Raw genomic sequence first — 437 nt, forward strand, 5'->3', positions numbered from 1 at the left:
TCAGAAATGAGTCCAGGTCAGGGAGAGCGAAGCCCACAGACTCAGGATAAACATGTGGGCGGGACCTGAAGGACCTGGAGGACCTGGAGGACCTGGAGGACCTGGAGGACCTGGAGGCCTCGAGCTCCTGCTGCTCGTTATGAAGACAAATATTCCCCCTCTGAATTACTGCGATGTGGAAAGGTGTGTTTGGACAGGAGACAGAGGGGAGCTTTGTCCCCCGCTCGCCAAACGCTCAGCTCGCCCAATCTCTCCCCTTTCCCACCCCGTCCTGCCCCCCCAACACACACACACACACACACACACACACACACACACACACACACACACACACACACACACACACACACACACACACACACACACACACACACACACACACACACCCCGCCTGGTCGACCCCACCTTCCTGCTGCCTCGTCCCCCCGAGCGTCTCC

This window comes from Lipophrys pholis (assembly GCF_963383615.2).
Source record: "Lipophrys pholis genome assembly, chromosome: 21".
Lineage (NCBI taxonomy): Eukaryota > Metazoa > Chordata > Actinopteri > Blenniiformes > Blenniidae > Lipophrys > Lipophrys pholis.